Source organism: Eulemur rufifrons, chromosome 15 (genome assembly GCF_041146395.1).
Source record: "Eulemur rufifrons isolate Redbay chromosome 15, OSU_ERuf_1, whole genome shotgun sequence".
Taxonomy (NCBI): domain Eukaryota; kingdom Metazoa; phylum Chordata; class Mammalia; order Primates; family Lemuridae; genus Eulemur; species Eulemur rufifrons.
In genome coordinates, this window is record NC_090997.1 from 94,323,902 (window position 1) to 94,345,151 (window position 21,250).

Consider the following 21,250-nt stretch of genomic DNA (forward strand, 5'->3'; position numbering starts at 1 on the left):
GAGCAAATTACTTAACAGCTGTTACCTCTTGTGTAATATGGGGCTAGTGATGGTGTCTACACCACAGGGCTATCCTGGAGGTTGTTGAGCAGCTGCAAAGTGCTCAATACATGTTCCCTATTGTTATTATAACTACTTTCCGGGGGTTCTAACCTCCAAATTTCCTCTGTCCTCTCTGTTCCTATGGGCACTCTTCATTCAAGCCCTTATCAGTGCTTGGCTAGATCAGCATTCACGGGTCTCTTTTACTGGTCCTTTTGCCTTCATGCATCCTCATTCTCCTACAATCTTTCCTCCTCTTACAGCCAGAAAGATCTTTATAATATACATATCTGATTATGCCATGCAGTTCCTTAAAATGTTTCACATGCCCCTTCATAATCTGACTTTTTGGGCCTCATCTGTGGCCACTTCCCTCCCTGACAAAACTGGTTCCAGTCCCAACAAAACATTGACAATTCTCAGACCATACTCTTTCCAGTTCCTTCTTCCTGGGATACATTTTCCTCACCTGAATCTCTGCTTAGTGACTTCTTATCTGTCATGATTCCACTCAAATGTCACTTCCTCTAGGAAGCATTCCTTGACTTCCTCGAGTGCAAAAATGAGCTTAGAATACTGCCTGACACAATCGCTTACCAATAGATATCAGTTTTCATTATTGTCATTTTACTTTTGTGTTTGCAGAATATCTTGTATTTTATTGATACTATTAAATTCCTGTAACTATTCTCAAGTGTCTGGTTTTCCCACTAGGCTTTCTTCCACCATGTGTCAGAAACTTTTTATCCCAAACACTTAGTACAATATCTGATACACACTAAACACTGAATGGATGCAAGGGTGATGGATAGAAGGATGGGTGCACGGATGGTGGATGAAGGTCTGGGTTGATGGAAGGATGGATGGGTGGAGGGTGGCTGGGTAGATGCAAGATGACTCCACTCTAAATGAACCCAACATGAATTTTAGAAGAATGGGGAAGGTAGTAAAAACTTCCTCCATGACATACTGATGCTCTGTCACAAGAACAAGAGCTCCAAATGAGTACAGGGGCACTAAGTAAAGTGCCTGCTACCCTATCTGAATAAACAGACAGAAAGCTATCTGCAAGGATGTTTATCTAACATGGTAGGCACTTTGGGTCACACTTCTTGACTTTCTTCTTTGTTTATTTCTGTATTGTTTGAGTTCTTTATTGTAAGCATGTGATTTTTCTTTTTTCAGAAAATCCTGAAAACAAATATGGTACGTGGTTAATTCTGAGTGGTGGGGATATGGATGATCATTAATACTTCATTGGTACTTTTTGTGGTTTTTAAATTGTTAGCCTCCACCTCCAGGTTTTTTTCTTTAGGAAGTCTAAGAATTGTGTCTCTTCAGAGAGTACCAGTTAAGGTAGCAGGCTCTGGAGTCTGAATGTCTGGATTCAGATTCTGTCCCTGTAACTCACCAGCTGTGGGTCCTTAGGCAAGTTACTTAACTTCTCAAAATTCTCAGTGGCATAAGAAAAATATTATCTATTATTTGTAGATACCTACATATATTGTAAGTATAAAAATATGCATGAAGATGATATGTATTTCAGGATAATGGTTACCTCTGAGAAGGAAGGGAGAGAGAGGATGAGATGGGGAGGAACACTTAGGGAACTTTAACTGTATTTTTATTGCTTTATTTATTTAAAAAGATGTGAAGCAAAAAATGGCAAAATGTTATAACATTTTGAAGCAAGGTGGCAGGTTCATGTGTGTTAATTATACTATTTTCTATCTTTCCCTGTACGTTTGAAATATTTTGAAACAAAAATATGAGATAAAAAAGAAAAAAAGGCCTCAGTGTCTTCATATATAAAACAGATTTGTCCTTCCACATAACATTGTTATGGTAACTACTTGGCACCGGGGAAAGCTGTTATTATTATTTATTCCCTAGCACTTGGTTCACTGAATCTTGAATAATGTGTTGAATGGAGCCGGGTTTTCGTTTTTTGTTTTTCTCAAGGATGGAGTGCATTTTTCATGGGACTGTCTCCAGGCCTCGTCTGGGCTTCAGCCACGGTTTTGCTTTATCTCCATGAAGACACTGGAAAGCTCCTAGACCGGAAGCCACGTGGCTGCCACTAGCTGAGAAGTGATTCTCCCTCTCTGAAAGGCCAAAGGGGAAGCTCTAGTGTGGGAAAAGGAAGAAAAATGTTCACTTCTCCATCTCTGAAAAAAGAATTTCCTGATGCTCTTCTGAATGTAGAAAGGACAATAACCCGCAGTGATTGTAAAAACAAATTTTCTCTTCTGCGTTTAAAATAAAACATATTGTGCCTGCAGTTTCTTATATCTGGTTATCCATATTTTCTAATTTCTCTATAATGAACGTGTATTTCTTGTGTAATAAAAACTTAAAAAAAAAACACACGCACAGTGCAGTAGTTGTTTCCAATTCTCATGATTACAGAATGAGTCAATCTTTTTAATGTCAGAATTTTTTTCAGAGAGTGACCTAGTAGACTGAGCATGAGTCTGGGAGCTAGAAACCTCCAAGTCCTTATCAAAGTACAGGAGGCCCTTGCTGTGGAGCCTTTGCAATTCCTTTATCGTCTCTGAATCTTAGATTCCTTGTGCAATACATATGGACATTCGGGGAGATTGAGAAGTTTAATTGATGAGTGTCACTGAGACTAGAAAGTCATAACACATTATTTTTATTTATGATAGTTGGAAATTGAGTCAGAGGCATAATACCTAAAAAAAAGCTGTTTCATTAGTCTTTATGCTGTGACAAAATGGTTCATCTTTTGAGTAAATTGTAAACATCAGAGTTTCAATAGGCCAAAGTCTCATAATTCAGGATCTATTTTGGTTGACGTGGAGAAAAAAGTTACACCATACTACTTTCAACCTGCTGCTACAAACTGTATAATATATAACACTTTTAAATTGAATAGTTTTATTAAAAATTCACTGCATTATTTTTTCCATTCTTCTATTAAAGTGTAGTTTATATATAGTGCATTTTACCCTTTTTAGTGTACAGTTCTTCAAGTTTTGAAAAATGTAGAATTATGTAACCTCCACCACAATGCAACAGTTAAATAAAACAGTTTCATCACCCTGGAAAATTACTTTTCACCCCTTTTCCCATCCTGGCAACCACTGATGTTTTCTGTCTTTGTAGTTTTGCCTTTGCAAGATTATCATATATCATTCATTTCATAAAATGAAATCATGCAATGTGTGATCTTTGACTTCTTTCACTTAGTATAATGCATTTGAGATTTATTCATGCTGTTGTATTTATCAATAATTCATTCCTTTTATTGCTGAGAGTATTCTACCACGTGAATGTATTTTGTCTATCCATTACACAGTTGAGAGACATTTGGTTTGTTTTCAGTTTTTGGTGATCATGAATGAAGTCCCTATAAACATTCACATACAGGTTGTCATGTGAACACAGGTTTTCATTACACCTCGGTAAACACCTAGGAAAGGAATTGCTGGATCATACAGTAAGCATATATTTAACTTTACAAGGAGCTGCTAAACAGTTTCCCAAAGGGCTGTGCCATTTTGCAGTCACATCAATAATAGATGAGCATTCCAATTGTTCTATATTCTAGCTAATGTTTGACAATGTTGATTTTTATTCATTTTAACTATTCTAATATGTGTTTGGTGGTATTTGTGGTTTTGATTTGCATGTTTCTAATGATTGGTAATGTTAAATATCTTTTTCTGTGCTTATTTGCCATTCATATATCTCCTATGATGAACGTCAGTTTAATTCTTTTGCTCGTTTTTTAATTGGGTTGTTTGCTTTTCCTATCATTGAGTTTTGGGAGTTCTTCATATATTCTGTATACAAGTCCTTTATCAAATACATGCTTTGCAAATATTATTTCCCAGTCTGTGGTTTTACTTGTCATTTTCTTTATTGCTGTATTTTTTTTATTTAGTTCAAGAGCTCTACTGTACATCATAGTGACTATAGTTAATAACAATATATTGCATACTTGAAAATTGCCAAGAGAGATTTTAAGTGTTCTCAACACAAAGACAATAAGTATGTGAAATAATGCATATAACATATGTTAATTAGCTTGATTCAGCCATTCCACAATGTATACATGTATCAATCATGTTGTGTACAATAAATACATACAATTTTTACCTGTCAATTAAAAAATAAAATTAAATAAATTTTAAAAACAATAGTTCAGGATCCAGATCTTGGAAACATTCACCACAGATACAGATGGTGCCAGTGGTGCAGGATCCACGCCTACTGCAGAGCTCGAGCAAGCCTCTCCGACGTACATGTGGTCAACTTGCCCAGCTTTGCTTTTCAGTTTCTTCTCCCTTCTGGATCCAGAGGATCTCTATCACACTGAAAGATTGCTGCGCAAGTTGAAAGGAGAGTTCTTTTCCAGCTGGGTGATAGGTGAAAATGACATAGAGGAGATGCTGTTCAAGCCAGGTCTTGAAGAATGAGAAGTGTCACTGACCATCTGCTGTTGCAAAGAACTGGGTGGCCAGAGGGTTAAGGGCTGGCATAATAATGGGAGCACTGAACTTGAAATGGATCTGCTGCCCTGTCGCTGTATCTGTCTGCATGTTTTTTTCATTTCAACTTAGCTGAAAATATCAAGGATATCACTAGCACGACAGTGTTTGGGAACCCCTACTCTAAGGAACACAAAGAAAATAATGCACATGGTCTCTGCTCTAGGGATGCAAATAATTTTTGGTGTCCTACTACATGCATAACTTAATCTCACTTAAGGGTGAGGAGGAAACTCTACTCCATGAGGTCATCCAGGGATCCAGGTTCTATCAACCTGTGGCATATTGTCCTCATTTGCTGGTTAAAGCTAATTCACAAGCTGCATTCCTACCTGAGTGAAAAGAGGAAGTAGAGCACAAGCCACTTCCTTTTTAGGACAGGACCCAGAAGTTACTAACATCCTTTTGGCCAGATACTAGTCACTTATCTAACAGCTAGCTGCTAGGAAAGCTTGAAAATGTATTCTTTAGCTGGCATTCATGTACCCCACCCAAAACTCTATTACTATGGAAGCATACATATTGGGGAACACGTAGCAGTCTACCACAGATAGGAAATGGAACTGTTGTAACTAAAATCAGACCTTCTTACTCATACTCATAGACAATCAAAAAGCAGAAGTTGCTTTTTGCAAGCTCTAAGTTACTTCTGGGGTTAATGGAAAGTGGAATAAGATTTTCCTTCTGTCTTGGAACTAGCAAAAGGAACTGGCAAAAGCTGAGGATGAAAAGGAGTTAAGTGGCCCCACATTCTGAAGGGAGCTGAGCATCAGTTGTGTCAGACACCCCCACAAAACCCACACCAGCCAACCTCTAGCCCCACCCTGAACTTCCCAAAGGCTGGAGTTAGTGGAGAAGTAAGAGGAAGACGTTGAGCAATTGGCCTTGTGAGGAATGTAATTTTCTGTGGTGAGAGGCAATTCCCCACCACCACCCCATCCTAGAAGAAGAGGGGGAAAAAAGGGTATGTCCCTCCTCAAAGCTAAGTGAGCAAGGCTCAATAAGATCACTCCTAAAATTAGAGCAGTGTTACTCATCCAGGAGCTATTTTGCCCCCCAGATAAGATGACCAACAATTCTGGTTTTGGTTGGGACTGAGGGCATTCCTGGATGTTTTAATTTCCTATTGCTGCTATAACAAATTAGCACAAACATAGGGGCCTTAAACAAGGCAAACATATTATCTCACAGTTCTGGAGGTCAGAAGTCTCACTAGACTAAAATTAAAGTGTTGACAGGGCTGTGTTCCTTCTGGAGGCTCTAGGGGAGAATCCATTTCTTGCCTTTTCCAGCTTCTGAGGACCGCCTGCATTCCTAGGCTCCAGGCCACCTTCATCTCCAAAGCCAGCAATTGTATCGCTCCGACCTCTGCTCCTGTTGTCACCTCTTCTTCTTTGATTCTGACACTGTTGCCTCCTTCTTATAAGGGCCCTTGTGATTACAATGGCCACAGCCAAATCATCCAGGATAATCTTCCCATCTCGAATACTGAATCACATCAGCAAAGTCCTTTTTCCCATGTAAGGTAGTATGTTCATGGTTTGGGGGATATGCTTGTGGTCAGGTATCGGAAGACATTATTCTCCATACATTACCAGGGCAAGGGACTTTCAGGGCCAACAGCAGAAAAGTTGGTCACCCTATTACCAGGAGGCAATAGCTGAAAACATTTTAGATTGTCGCAATTGTCAACTAGTGGGTAGAGGTCAAAGATGCTGCTAAACATACTATAACGCACAGGACAGCCCCTCACAACAAAGAATTAACCATCCCAAAATGTCAACAGTGCCAAGATTGAGACACTCAGGATTAGAGACACCTCTGAAAATCAAGAATGGCATCCTTAAACGATGACTTTCTCTGTGCCAACCTGAGCAGGAGAAAAGACAACAGAGGAAAACGGTAGGTCTTACAGAAGGGCAGCAGTGACAGGCATGAGTTTCTATTCTTGGCATGGAATGGACACTTGTGTTTCCTGTGGGTTGAGTGGCTCTCGTGGCAGGCTGCTGGGAGGAAGCTGCCCTGCTAGTGCCACCCTCGAAGGATCTGTCCACCAACTGAGTGAACTCTAGCAGCAAGGGCAGACAGACCAGGGTGGGTGAGAGCCAGACCTTCCAAAAGGGAACTGAATAATGAGGAAGCTTCACGCAGCCTCCTAAGAACATTAAATATTCCATGAGAGAATCAGCCTTCGGATGCCTGCCACAAAAAGAACATTCACAGCCCATCTGTTTTAGCAAACGAAGCAGCAACAACCAACATGAGGAGATTGTGATGGTGTCTCCACCCCTCCTCTTTGTCTCTGGACCCTCCAAACAAGAAGATGGAAGGGAACAGAAAGGCAGACACATACCTTCTGTGCTCCACATCCTTTCAGCCAGACGTCTAACCCAGGATGAGGGAGAGGGGATGTTTTAAATGAGATGTGATAGTAGAGTTTAAACTGGACTAATTTAGATAAATTGGAAGTGGCTAGAAAGAGGTTCAGCCCAAGATGTCTTAAAAATCTGCTGCTACCAAGTAGAGCAAGAAGAATGAACAGAGGGTAATTGAAAGCAGTGATTCTATAATAGAAAATAAAATTTTGTTCCTGCACCTCACCAAATTAAGTCTCCAAAGAGTAATATTTCCATTGACCAATATCATTTTTGGAAACATAAAAGGACCTCAGTCCCAAACTCAAAGGTGTGGCGGCATTTTGCATCCAGGACCCAGAACCAACCATTTTTCATGTGACATAAACGTGAAATTGAGTTGCTATGGCTGGCTGGTCTTGCCTTCAGTCACCTAAAGGTCTCCTGGGGGCAACTGACCCACTTAAGGGAGCCCATTGCTAAACTGTGTCACAGGACCTGGGCATTTGTTCTCAGCAGTGGAATTGCAGACTCTACAACCTCAAAGTAGGAAATGCCTCTCTTGTCCCCATAGCTCTTTGAAAGTAACTTATTGCCTTAGCTTTTCATACCCACGTATTGTTTACAGAAGGAATTGTATGGAAATATTAGCTTGGCTTTGTCCTCCCTGTCATTTCAAGCAAGTAGCCAGACATTGTGCCCCATGATAATGGGATGTGTAAGGAATTACAGAGCGACAAACAAAGGTTCCCTGCAAGATAACTCCCTGTCTTTCTTTTGAAAAATCCTAGGTTCTTTAAAGAAGCTGCACTCATTGTCCTGGAGGAAAAGAGCCTTTGAGAAGTGGTAAAGAAACAATGGATTCAGGCCTTTATTGGAAGAGGTAAGGAGGTCAAGGTTGCAGAGAAAGTGAGGACCAGGGTAATGCTTGTGGAAGGCCCTGGGAGGTGCCAGACACCGGACGGAGTGGCTGAACCCTCTCCCCACCTCAAGTGTGGCACAAGGTCATGGAGCCTTAGGACCTGAGAGGACCCTGTGGGCTATGACCACAGGTATCTCAACAATAACCAGGCCAGAAAGAGGACAAACTGCTACAGGTATTTGAAAGATGAAGAGATCTCATCCAGTTGAGAAAGATTAGAAAAAATTTTAATGAAGAAGGTATCATTTGAGATAGTTGTTGAAAAATGGCTAGGAATCTGGTAAGCTGGAAGGAAAAGAAGGCATTTAAGGTCAAAGGAACCCATAAACCCAATGATGATGCATTTAGGAAATAGCAATGTGCACCTTTCCCTCCAGATTATACAATTCTCCTAGCTTAACAGAGAGAAGAAAAAAGGAAGGGAGGGATCGAAGAAGAAAGGCTGGAAAGAAAGAAGAAAGGAATACACAAATGAAAGAATGAATGAGAAAAGAGGAAATAAAGCTTCCCTGGACCCCACATCCATTTGTAACTACCGTGAACTTCATTCATTCCATTCAGAGCCAAGTTCAAAGAAAAACAAAGTCCATTCCTCATTTCTAATTTCTCATTTTTTTGCTCACTCTCCAAACTACTGCAATCTGGCTCCTGCCCACATCTCCCCACTTAAACTTCTCTCAATAAAGTCCCCTACAATCTAATTGCTGAATGTACCAGACACTTTTCAGTCTTTATCTTGCCTGACCTTCCTGTGTCATTTGACTTGTGTACCACACACCTTCCTTAAAACTCTCTCCCCATAGTTTCAGTTCCACCAATCTTCTACTCTTGCCTCCGCAGCCCATCCATTTCTCTGGCTCAACGTCTCCCTGCCCATCACTTAAATGTAGGTATCCAGTGCTATGTCCTCACTGTCTTTTCTTTCTCTGTACACTTATGCTGGGTAGTTTTTTCCTCTTCTGTGACTTTAAATGCTACCTGTATGCCAGTGGTTCTCCACTGACTAGAGGTAGATTTTTCCCTCCAGAGGACACATGGCAGTGTCTGACAGTTTTGGTTGTCACAATGGGATTCAGAGATGAGGCTCCTGACATCTAGTAGTTGGAGACAAAGGATGCTGCCAAACACCTTACAATGCACAGGACAGCTTCTCACCGCAAAGAATTATCTGGTCCAAAATGTCAATTGTCCCAAGATTGAGAAGTCCCTGCTATTTACTAATAAATCTCAAAGCTAGATATGTATTGTGATTACATATCCAATCACCTTTTGGACAGCTCCACCTATATGTCCCCCAAACGTTCTAATCTCTGTGTGTCAAAAATTGAACTTGTATTTCTTGTCAAAACCTATTTCCATCTCCTGTGCTCCTTATCTCAGCTGATGGTACCACCAGTCATCCAAGCTGTCCAAGCCAGAGATCTAGAAATCAGCTTGGCCTCCTGCTTGCCTTTCCTTTGCTTATTGCCACACATCCAATCAGCAATTCTTTCTCTTAAAGATCTTTCAAATCCATTTCTTCCTTGCACATCTGACCTAATCTACTGCCGTACTTCCTAAGTTAACATCTGCTTCTAGTATCTGTCAGTTCACTGTGGTAGTCAGAATACAGGTTCTGAATTAAGACTATCTTGAGTTGAAATCTCAGCTTTGGTTTGCACAACTTACTTTCTTGCTTCTTTCTTGTGCAAGTTACCTATACTCTCTAAACTTCAGTTTTTCTTCTTTGATGTTATCAGTATCTACTTCATGAGTTGGTTGTGAAGATTAAATGGCTTAATACATGTACACACATGCAGTGTGGGGGAGTACTTAATAAATATAGTCATTACTTTTATCTCATACCTTCAATTCACATGAAAACTGTCAGAATGATCTTTCTAAATCAGTCACTTCTCTGGCTAGGAGTTTTTTTATTCCTCTAGAATAACTTCCAAACCCCTCGGTATGGTGCTTACCTATCTCTTCAACCTAACTATTCATATTCACACACAGAATAATGTTGAGTTGAAGGATACATTAAGTGTCATCCTGTCCACATATCAAGGATGAGAAAACGGGCCAAAACTTTTCCAAATTTGATGAGAGCTATAAAATTTTCAACTAGAATTCTATACTCAGCTAAAATATCTTTCAAAAAATGAAAGTAAAATAAAAACTTAATCAGATGTAAAAACCTGAAAGAATTCATCACCAGAAGACCCACACTGGAAGAAATGCTAAAGTAAGTCTTAGAGACAGAGGAAAATGATACCAATGGAAATACAGTTGACCCTTGAGCAACATGAGTTTGAACTTCATGAGTCCACTTATATATGGACTTTTCCCAAGTAAATATGGATTGAAAATACAGTATTCACAGAATGCAAAACCCACATAATCAAGGGGCTGACTTTTCATGCATGTGGGTTACACATAGCCAATTGTGGGACGTAAGTATGTCTAGCTTTTGTTACACGTGGGAGTCCTACAATCAATCCCCTGCATATACCAAGGGATGACTATATAGACCCATACAAAGGAATTAAGAGCATTGGGAATAGTAACTATGTAGATAAATATATAAGATTTCTTTCTTTCTTTCTTTCTTTCTTTCTTTCTTTCTTTCTTTCTTTCTTTCTTTCGAGACAGAGTCTCACTCTGTCACCCAGGCTGCATCATAACTCACTGCAGCCTCAAACTCCTGGCCTCAAGTGATCCTCCCACCTCAGCCTCTCAAAGTGCTACGGTTAGTGTTATTAGCACAAAGACAATGGGAATAGAAATGGAAGTATACCATTGTAAGATTCTTATACCATACGTAAAGTGGTAAAATATCACTTGAATATAGAGTGTGATGAGTCAAAGATATATATGATGAACCCTAAAGCAACCATAACAAAATAACAAAGAGTTATAACCAACAAAGGAGATAAAATGAAATTATAAAAATACTTGATTAATTTAAAAGAAGGCAGAAAAAGAAAAAATGGGGGAGACAATGAACAGATAGGACAAATAGAAAACAAATAGCAAGATGATCAATTTAAACCTAACTTTATCAGTAATAATATTAAATGTAAGTAGGATCTAAAAACAGTTACAAGGCAAAGATTGTCAGACTGGATAAAACAACAAGACCCAACCATATGTTTCCTACAAAAAATACACTTTACAAGTAAAGGCACAAAAAAGGTTAAAAATAAAAGTAAAAGGATGGGAAAAAATATGCCATGCTGGCTAGGCACAGTGGCTCACGCCTGTAATCCTAGCACTCTGGGAGGCCGAGGCGGGTGGATCGTTTGAGCTCAGGAGTTTGAGACCAGCCTGAGCAAAAGCGAGGCCCTGTCTCTACTAAAAATAGAAAGAAATTAGCTGGACAACTAAAAATATATAGAAAAAATAAGCTGGGCATGGTGGCGCATGCCTGTAGTCCTAGCTATTTGGGAGGCTGAGGCAGAAGGATTGTTTAAGTCCAGGTGTTTGAGGTTGCTGTGAGCTAGGCTGATGCCATGGTACTCTAGCCCGGGCAACAGAGCGAGATTCTGTCTCAAAAAAAAAAAAAAAAAAAAAAAAATATATATATATATATATACACACACACGCACCATGCTAACACCAATCAAAAGAAAGCCGGAAAAAAATACAGCTAACTAATCACACTAATACATTTTCTAATATTAAAGTAAATTTGCATTTCTTATAAAACCAGCTGAATCATAGTATATTTTCTTTTACATATGTGCATTATATGAATATATGTATTAAAGACAACATATTTATATAAGTATATGCATATTTTTAAAAAAGAAAGAAAGCTGAAAAAGCTATATTAATACCTAACAAAGTAGATTTCAAAGCCAAGAATTCTACCAGGGATAAATTTATTTCATATGATAAAGTTGTCAATGCATCAGAATAATGTAACAATCCTAAATGGTCATATACTTATAACAAAGCTTCAAAATATATGAAGCAAAACCTGTTAGAACTGCAAGGAGAAACATACAAATCCATAATTATAGTTGAAGTATTAAACAACCCCTCTCAATAATTCATAGAACAAATAGAAAATCAGTAAGAATATAGAAGGCTCATATATATGTAAATATATTGAGAATATGAGGTAACTGACACTTATAAAACATTCTCCCCAACAACAAAATAGACATGCTCTTCAAATGCATGTGGAACATTTATCAAGTTAGATTATAATCTGAGCCATGAAACAAATCTCAAAAAAATAACTGAAGGAAGACATGTATGATTAAAAGCATTATTCACTGAATTTTTAGATCATATTTTAGACAACAATCAGAACAAATATGAATCCGACAGGAATTTACTCTTTCCACAACAAAGCCCGAGACTGTGATTGAGTCACGTGAATTAGTCACACGCTGAAGGAGTGCTGGTTGCCACTACTCTTGAGAGAAGCAGCTCTTGCCACGTACAGACAGAAAGAAAATCTTCCCACCCACCTAAGGCCATAATACATCACAGAAAAGCATTCTTAACTGCTGGGTCATAATGAGTTACAACTGACTGACCGGGATAGTTTAAGGGATCAGTTAAGAAAAAAAAAAAAAATTTAAATCTTTGTGAAGATTTTTTTTCCTACTTTAATTTTTTTTAAAAAAAGATTGATAAGTGGCTAATTAGAAAGGGTGATTTAATATTTACATAATAAATTAAACATTTCTCCAAATAGTAGGTTTAAGGGGCCATAAGGGAGGCTCCTTTTCCCAGCTCCCCTCTCCCACTGTGGTCTGTTGAACTAGTCACCGGAAGCTGAGATCTCAGGTCATGACCTATGCAAATGCGCAGAGAAACTTAAAAAGTGATATAAATATATCAGGAATATGAAAGGATGGGGGGGGTAAGTTATATCTTCATGTAGTATGACAAGAAGTCAATTGACAATATCTATAATGAATAAATCACAAAGTTGGGGCAGAGAATGTCATTTGGAAGTGTAAAAGAAACTACAAGAAGACCAACTCAAAAGAGAAGTGTTGACTTTTGGGGAACAAGACTAGAGTTGAATGGGGGTAAGTAGAGGACTCTGGCTTATAACTCTGTGTGTGTGTACTACTTTGGTTTTAAAAAAACATTTTGGAAGTATAGTAAAAGTCATTAAAATTAATGGGGTGAATAGACAGAAATGATGACAATCTTGTAGGTGTGTTTTCTCTAGGCTCTACCCACCAATGATTAACTGTAACATCCCTCCCTCCCATTTGGTTTCCTCAAACTTACACGCCTTTCCAGCTCATACACCTAAAATGGAAATTGACCTACATCTCTTCTCTTCTTAGAGCATTTAGTAGCCTTGCATGGCCCATAGCAGAAAGCCAATGCTCCTAAACACAGGATTTATAAACATCATACCTCTCCTGTGAGGTTTCTCACTGCATCCCCACTAGCTTACTGCTGTAGTAACACCAAAATATTTTATCTCCCCACATACCCAGCCTGAGTGCCTCTCCCCTCTGGCCTCTATCTATTTTTAAAAACTAAACGAATGGGTCACTTCTACCACCAGGAATCCATCTCAGATTTTACCCAAGGTGTGCTGGGTGTCTCTCCTGTCTTCTCCATAATTCCCTGTGAATATTTCCATCACTATCCCAACAATGTTTACAGTGTTCTGTCTCTAGAACCCCCACTAGATTATGAATTTCTTGAAGTCAGTCTTTGTATCGCCAATGCCTATCAATGAGGCGTGCATATGAGGTACTCATTAAGTCCTTTTTGGTTAGTTCTGAGAGTTCTCATCAGGACTAAGAGGAAGTCACATCTAACAACAAAATTAGATCTAATTTTCACTCCAAATAAATCCATATTTGCTACAGAATGATCTATTTACACACAAACACACACACCCTAAAGCATATAAACAATCTATCCGGACTCACTGGCAAAATAAGGCAGTTGCCTGAAGGACATGATTTTAAAAGTTACTGGAAAGTCAAACGTACCTTATCCATCTAGCTGCTAGAATGCTAGAAATGCTTCCCCAAATTAACATCTAAAGAACTGCCTCTTCAAGCTTTGTCTTTGTAAACGCAAATAACCCTGGGAGTGGTTACTTTGAATTATGGTGTGATTTCCCCCACATCCAACACCCCCATGCCTTCCTCATGCCCACAGAGCCAGGAGCATCTGAGATCACAACCTGAATGAGCGGGAGGTGGCTGGAAGGAGCAGGAAGGCACTGTTTGGGAATCTGGGGCACTGTCACACAGAGATGAAGGTGGGCACTGTCGCACAGAGATGAAATACTTTGAGATCAGCCCTGGTTTAAGTTCAGCCTCTGACTCATATCTCTGTGATGTTGAGCAGGTTATTTTACCTCTCTAAGTCTCGTGGGGGGGGGGTTGGCATTTTATTTTGTTGTTGCTGCTTTGAGACAGGGTCTCACTCTGTCACCCTGGCTGGAGTGCAGTGGCACTCATTGCAGCCTCAAATTCCTGGGCTCAAGCAATCCTCTCTCCTCAGCATCCCAAGTAGCTGGGACTACAGGTGTGCACCACCACACCCGGCTATTTTTTGTAGAGATGAGGTCTTGTTGTGTTGTTCGGGATGGTCTTGAACTCCTGGCCTCAAGCAATCCTCCCACCTCCGCCTCCCCAAATGCTGGATTAGAGGCATGAGCCACTGCACCCTGCTAAGTCTTGTTTTTAAGAGGCCACATTCTCCTGGTATAGTTAAAGGATTAAATGATGTAATATCCACTGAGCTCTTCAACAGGCTATGGGATAGTCTCTCAGGAAATGTTGGTTTCACCCACAGTACCATAAAGGGTAGATCAAAAGCATGGGGCCTCTGGGGGTAAAGAGAGAAAGTCAGAGGGCACCAAATACTTCTCAATTGTGCCTGGAGCCTGAGCACTTCCTTATAGGGGAATAATCTCCACCAGATGTAGTGCTAGGGCTATCTCATACAAAGTGATCTACCTCCTTCTCTTAGCCTTTTTTGTGTGTGCATTTCCACATATTACCTCTACTAATACCACACAATTTGGAAGCAGCATAGAATCCTTCCTTCTTACAAGGTGAGAAAAAGGAAGATGGTTCTAAGATGTCTGTGTTAACAAACTCATATACTCACTTTGTCACATATATACTAAGTACACTGAGTGACTTCTCCAAACATTTATAGATAAGGAAGATTTGTGAGGCAGAAATACTCCTTATATACCTCTAGCTGGTTGCCATATAGCCTCGGGTGGTGATGGTTAGGATAGGTGGGCAAACTGATTTGTTTTGAAACCTTAAATCAGTGGTTTTCAAACTTGGGCCTGTGTGGGAATCACCTGAAGGACTTACTAAAACATGGATTTCTGGCACCACCCCCAGAGTTTCTGATTCATGAGGTCACAGGACCTGAGAATTTGCATATCTAGCAAGTTCCTAGATGATGTTCCTATTGCTGGTCTGAGAACCTCACTTTGAGAACCACTGCTCTCAGTAATGCGCTATACACCAGGCACGGTGGTTCATGCCTGTAATCCTAGCACTCTGGGAGGCCGAGGTAGGAGGATCACTTGAGCTCAGGAGTTAGAGACCAGCCTGAGCAAGAGTGAGACCCTGTCTCTACTAAAAATAGAAAAAAGTAGCTGAGCATGGTGGCACGTGCCTGTATTCCCAGCTACTGGGGAGGCTGAGGCAGGAGGATCACTTGAGCCCAGGAATTTGAGGTTGCTGTGAGCTAGGCTAATGCCACAGCACTCTAGCCTGGGCAACAGAGCAAGACTCTGTCTCAAAAATAATAATAATAATACACTATACAGTTTAAAATAATTAAATCTTAGTTTTGTTTTCAGAGAATGAAAGTCAACAAAATGTATTTCATAAGTTCTTTTAGTATTTCTTTTAAATAATTTATTCTTTTTTAAAAAAAGACATATACACTACCAAAGAAATCTCTTTTTCACAATGAAGTAATTCCGATCAAGTTTCTCAAATTTAATTACACACTGCTATTTCATTTTCAATCAATGCCATGATCTTAAGATCTTTGAGTCTGAAAAAATTCCAATTGGTATCAATGAACTTCCATATGTTGTGTATGCACAGAACATGAAAAAGAATTTTCAAATATTATTTATATAGTGTACAACCCTCTACAAATTATTTCTGTAGATCCAAGACAACAATTTTCTTTTTGTGGCAACTTAATTTTTCTAGGATACTGGTAATACTTGATATTCCTCTACTTTGTTTCTTCAAACAGGATGAGAAAGCATTTTTAAAATCCCTCTAAAATTAAAGCCAGAAAGCCCATCATGCTTTGAAGTCCTTCCACAGGCAAACTGGTTCAACCTTTCTGGAGAGAACTTCACCAATATAACTCACAACCCCTGGAAGATTTCAGATTCTTTGACCCATTAATTCCTCTTCCAGAAACCATGAGGGAATAATTTGACAGAAGATTTATGCACAAAAATGTTCATCACTGCATTATTTATAAGACAAAACTTGGAGACTCAATTATCACAATAGGGGATTAGTTGAGTAATCTATGACATATACAGACACTGGCATATTTAGCAGCCCTTAAAAATGAAGAATTTTTAGTAGCATGAGAAAATACTTACGATATAATATTAAGGGGGAAAAGCAGGCTAAAAAGTTTTTTTTATATATTGTTTAACTTCAACTGTGCAACCATAAAAAGTATATACTGAAAAAAATATTGAAAACAAAACACAAAATGTTGATGTGAGTTATCAATAAATGAAAGGATTATAAGTGAATTTTCTTTTCTTCTTTATTCTACATTGAGCATGTATTACTTTTCTAATAGGAAAACAATAAGCACTATTTTAAAAAACAAGTAAATCTGGACAAGGCTTTGAAATGTGGAAATGTATGCCCAAACTAGAAATGCTCCCAGAAATATTGAATGGGTAGAAATAATAAGTTTCCCCTTCACATAAAGTTACAAGAAAATACAACAAGCAAACTTTGTTTTCTGGGTTTTTTAAAACAGAGTATTAGGAAATTGTGACTTTTTAAAATGGTCAATGAAATCTGCTTTTTAAAAGTCATCATAAAAGCATTTCTTTCAATGAAAACTGCTGATGTATATATTAACTTCCTAGCCAGAAGACAAAACACAGGGCCATTCTCAGCCTTTTATTGAACTTGTTTTCAATGTGGTACTATGCCTCATTTTATTTTTTATATGTGTTAAAAATACAGACGTTGTGCATGCTTGCACTGCCACACAACACTATTCCCTATAGAGAGAAATTCAGGAAAAGGCAGGTTAGTACTGAACATTTTCTTAAGCAGATTAGCAAATAAAAGCCCTGAGCACCTAGGCATGGGGCGCATTATCTATAAGAGATCTTAAGCATTAATCTCAATACAGCAAAGCTCCACTCAATAGCTAATTCTCTCCTAAAAATGTGAAATATGTTTAAATTCAATCATATATTGTTAAGCAAAGAATAAAATTAAAAGGTTATGATTAATTCATTAAATTTTAAACACCTAAGCAATAAAGAAATAGCACAATAACAGTATTTTTAAGTCCTTACTAGGTAGCTGGTACTGTGCAAACTACCTTATATGCATTATCTCATTAATTCTTAAATCACCTTAAGGTACTATTATGTCCAGATGAGGAACCCGAGGTGCAAATATCCCAATAAAATGGTCCTTGTGTCATTCAGGTCTCACGCTGAGACCTGCTTAGTAGAGTAGATGCTATTGCAGTTCCCTCTTCCTTTCCATTCACCTCAATGCAGAATAGCAGAGAATGGAGTTAGCAGCGCAGAGAGACTACGACAGGCCTCCTGCCCTTGCGCGGGCTCTGCACCCCTCAAGCTGGGCAAACCATCACCAGCTCCTTTTTCTCTGGTCCTGCCTATCTCCCAGGCCCCTGACACGTGAATGACAAGGGAGAGAGAAGTGGCACTGTCGGCAGAGGAGGGAAAGGGCCTTCTCCTCTTCATTCCACAAAACCTCTCCAACCCAAACCACTGTAGGAAAAGCCAATCAAACTAGCAAAAAGCATGGTTCCCAGAATACTTTTAAAATATTACAATAATGAACGAATTTGAAATATACTTTTTGCACTAAGCAATAATTGATAGTAGAATTTAGAAGATGTCTTATAATCACATTCTGATAAAAGTCACTTGAACTAACATTAGTTCTTTGTAGAACTGCACACAAATAGCTTTTCTTAAGGCAGTGGTTTCCCAGCCTGTGCCCTTGCCCCTCAACACAGGAACCAAAGTGCTTCTTTTTAAGAGATAGATCCTGTCTCTGCTCAAAACCATCCAATGGCCCCCATCTCATTCAAAATAAAACCCAAAGTCCTTACCGTGGCCTATGGGCCCTCAGTGGATCACCTGGGCTTGAGTCCTTTAAACGCTCCACAGGTGATTCATATGTGCAGTTGTGTGGAGAACCACAATCCTGCATGATCTGACCTCATTTTCCACCACTCTCCTCCTCACCCAACCCACTCTAGCCGCTGGGCTCCTTGCTGGGGCCTGTGCCTGGCAGGTGCTCACCTCACTGCTTTGGCACCTGCAGGCCCAGCCCCTCCCGCCTCCCACTCACCTAAACTCACGGCTCAGTCCTTGCTCTTGCAGGTCTCTTGTTCAAACATCACCTTTGCAGAGAATGCTTACCCAGCCACCCTCTGCACCCTTCACCCCTCACGTTCTCCATTTTCCCCCACTTGCTTTATTCTTCTCTATAACAATTATCACCATCCAATAGATTTACTAATTTTTAATTGTGTTTCCTGCCCCACCCCATGCCACTAGGGTGGAAACTCCACAAGGGCAGGAATCCTCATCTGTTTTGCTTTCTTATACATCCCAAGAGTCTAGAAGAGTATACGGTATTTAGAAGGGGTGAAATAACTAGCTGTTGAATGAATGAATACATTAATAATTTACTGGGTAAACCCCATTTTCATACCTAAAACAAAGGTATACTTTAGCCTAGGCACTATCTGACAATTTATCACAAAGTCCAAAATTATGGGACCTAAATTGAAAAGCTTTTCTTCTACCTGGCGTTTTGTTCCATTTTGTTAAAATCAAATACAATCCCTGAGTTCCTGCTTTATCAGAACACCACATTGAAAACTCCTGTTTATTCAGAATGATCGAGAATAACACTCTGAGATCTGAAAGTGATTACATACATTCACCATTCAAGGACTGCCAAATATCAAAAAATTAGAGTACAGCAAGAAATTCCATTTAAATTGTCTTCATTTGCTGTCAGCATAAATCTATAAAAAAAAAATCTAAAAACAATTATTCAGAAAACACTTCAGAATTTTACTGTGACCAAATGCTATTATTAGAAATATTATTTGAAGCCAAATGTGATGGTAAGTACCTGTAGTCCCAGTTACTCGGGAGGTTGAGGCAGGAGGGTCACTTGAGGCCAGGAGTTCGAGGCTGTAGCATACCATGATTATACCTGTGAGTAGCCACTGCCCTCCAACATGGGCAACATAGTAAGATGTTGTCTCTAAAAAAATAATAATAATAAAAAAAATAAAAAAATAAATTACTTTCTAATTTTTTAAAAAGGAAATATTATTTTAGCTTTCTAGGTAAATGAGTGCTAATCTCAGGGATGTTGCTGATCATACGAACAACAGAGGACAGGGTGCCTACCCTTGAGGGTTTACAGTCTAACTATTAATATGAAGATAGATTATAAGAACTAAATAATTAGAAAACAAGTTATGAAGCAACATGCCAACAAATGTTCATTTAAAATTTTACGAAGTAAGACCCAAATGAGTAATGTAAATGGGTAATCTTAGAAGCCTTCCAGGAAGAAGTGACTGAGGACTAGATTTTGCAGAATGTAAGAATAAGAAAAGAAAGTTAAGCAGATTGGTTCACATGCTTCTGATTAGGACAAAGGTCTGTAAAGAGTGAATGTTTCAGTAAATATTTTACAACAGACTGATTAACCTTTTTTTTTTTTTTTTTTTGGTAGAGACAGAGTCTCACTATGTTGCCCAGGCTGGTCTCAAACTCCTGGCCTCAAACTATCCTCCCACCTCGACCTCCCAAAGTGCTGGGATTACAGGCATGAGCTAGCACGCCCAGCCTGATTAACCTCATTTTCCAGTGTTTTGGATGCCACAGATTGAACTCTGTCAGTGTCAACATCAGAAAACTCATTTATAATCAGGAGTCCATGTGAACTGAACAAGTCAAGATAAAAAGCACAATTTTAGAATGAGTGATTGATGCAGTTAAAGTTTGTTAGTAAGTAAGAGATTGGCTATAAAGTAACAAGTTTAAACAATGAGACAAGGCCAGGAAGCATTTCTAAAATTTTTGCTTACTTTGAAAAAGAGAATAAAATAAACTAAAAGAAATTTTTTTAAATAGAGGAAGAACTAGTCATTAAATTTATTTTTGAAATAACACTGAACTATGTTGTTAACAGTGTTCTAACAGGTAAATTAAGGAGCATAAAAATTACATATTAAGAAATTCAGCATATTTTCAATTTGGAACAAAAGCATCCCTGAAGTTTCCACAAATCAACATACCATACTGTAATTAAGCAACAGTGAGCTTACTCTAGAGTTTTTTCATAGTGAACCATATTGCCTATTTCCTCAATATTCTTAATCTTAATTAAATTCCTTTGTTTTTCATTAATAAAAGTAGCATATAACCCAATCTAATTGTAAAACTTTTCATTGTTAATAAATATATAAGGATTGAATTAAAAATTTTTGACCAGATGAATAAATTAATTTTTCCAGGTAGGTATCTTCGCTAATTTCCCTGATTAAAATGTTGGCAAGTTGGGAGTTTCCAGCTGAGCTCTGCTGCCCATGAAAACAACCATGTGAACTCCAGAAATTGCCTTCTCAGGCTTCATGACTCCAGGCCTTCGGTCAGGGGGGCCCCATAATGACAATACAACATTAGAAAACTTTTGATTTCTTCCTCTTAGTTTAGAATTGGAGAGAGAGAGAAAGAGAGAGAGAGATTTGGGATGAAGAATAAATGGAATTGTTTTATTTAGAAAAATCATTGGGACTAAAATGTTCCAAAAATTTTTCTTATATGTGATATAGTATAAATTTGTTTTATATAAATCTACCATCTCATTTGGGATGATTAGTAACCCACCTCTTTTAATCCTCGAGAGAAGGCTGGAAACTGCAATTGAAATTTTTGTCTTTTTGAGTCATCTCCAGTAAGCTGTCATTAATTCACTTCTTATGTGTGTTGCTTTTGTTTATTTGCATGGATTTTCTGGTTTCAAAATAAAACTGGTCTCAGATGCAGCTGTCCTGGCTTGTTGTTTGAATCTCTGCACATTCCAACAGCATTTTCCACTGGAATGCTGGATTTAATGAATGAAAGACCAGATGTTCCAGGTACATTTAGCCTGGGTAGAGAAGGGTATAAATGA